Here is a 1,799-nt window from a genome sequence, read left to right on the forward strand (position 1 = left end):
CACACATCTGCCTGCTGTCCTCATGACACATTTCTTTGGAACAGTGCTCTGATTTCCTCCACATTTGTTTTGTTATCTCCTCTATCAGCCTCCTTTGTACACTCGCTACCATTGGAAGTATAAACAAGTTTCTAAAAATGTATTTATTCCATTAAATGTCTGAGAGGCAATTTTTATGTTTTCTGCTCTTCCTATATTTTGTGAGGCGAGTCCTGCCACTAGCCAAAGAACATACCGTGCGTTTGGCAGAGTTTTGTGGATTTATTTGTCTCTACGGAGCATCTCTGTCAAAGTGTCTGTCGATGCCATTTATAAAAAGTGGTTTTGCTCTAATAAAGAGAGTTGGATGTGGAAAAAATGCGTTGTTCAGTGGAATGTTCATGTTCAGTCAGTAGGTAGTATTTTCTTTATTACATAAGGAAGGATTTTTTAAAATAACACTACAAAGACCGGTATGATAGCACTGAACACAGGAATTTTTGCCATTGAACACAACAGGTGTTTTGCAATTTATGCTTTCCAAAGCATTTGATGGAAGATTGATTATGTATATTGAAAAAGAAATACATGAAGTTAACTGCTTTTTAAAAGCTGTAGTTGGGCTGCAGTTTCTGTTCTTATATAAAGATAACAAGATGGATGTTTTGTTTTTATACATAGGCATGACATTTACAGTTCTTTGTGCACTGTCAGATGAGATGAAAATGTCATCAATTAGGTTGTTTTTGTTGAACAAAATTAAAATGTATTATTATTACTGGATATCAGGGTTGATTGATACTTTCAATACACAAAAAAGAAAGAAAGTATAAATATAGACTGCTAAAAGGGGTAAGAAATATAGAGCTTTGACCAAAAAAAAAATTACAAATATGGAAACAGATATACATGTATCATAATATATCATAATGTATTGTACGCCAAAGTCCAAAAGCTTCTTTAGTAGGAATTTTGTACTGACACATAATTGCAACTTTTGTGCTTTCAATGCATGACAAATTAACCAAAACAAAAGAGAAAAGAAGAAGGGTCATTTTTAGTATTCTTATTTTTTTGTACTTTTTTCTCCAATGTAGATGTGGAGAGACAACACATGCCTTTTGAACTGTTATCGTCTCTCATCTTTTCTGCTCGGGGAGAGACCAGCAGGAGCTTGCCCACTGCTGAAATCCTCATTCCTGGCTATGAGACAATGTGTATGCTCTATGGCCAAGATGATGCATGAAGGGCAAGTTGTGTCATACTTTATAACATAAGAGTATTGTCTTTTATTAACATCTGTATTCTGTACCTCAAGATTCCTTCCTGATCAGGGAGAGTTTCTGCAAGGTTGAAGTATACTTGAACCAGACAGTTGCATATGGTGATGAACCAGTAGCAAAGGTATCCTTCATATGTTGTGGTGATGCTTAGAAAAAATAGGTGGGCTGCATGTTGCTTCAGTGTTACCTGCTTTTTCATTTACATCTCATTTTATTTCTGGTTCCTTGGTGTCTCGCAAATCAAAAGGTCATTCAGCACAGTGGATCTACAGCTCTTCACTTTTTGTGGTGCAAAACATTACATTAATGTTAAAACCGCAATGGAATTGGAAAATGACGATTTAAGTAGGAGTAATTAAAATGTGGGTAAGTGAAAGCAAAGTGGGGATTTGAGGAAGGTTACACGACATGGTAGTATGGCTAGAATACATGGCATCCGCAGGAAATAGTCAAGCTTCATCTTTCAGATACGGTCACACAACATATTTTTTACCCTTCACCATATAATGTATAGTATTATGAACAATGATCTAACCC

This window comes from Penaeus monodon, chromosome 29 (assembly GCF_015228065.2).
Source record: "Penaeus monodon isolate SGIC_2016 chromosome 29, NSTDA_Pmon_1, whole genome shotgun sequence".
Taxonomy (NCBI): Eukaryota; Metazoa; Arthropoda; class Malacostraca; order Decapoda; family Penaeidae; genus Penaeus; species Penaeus monodon.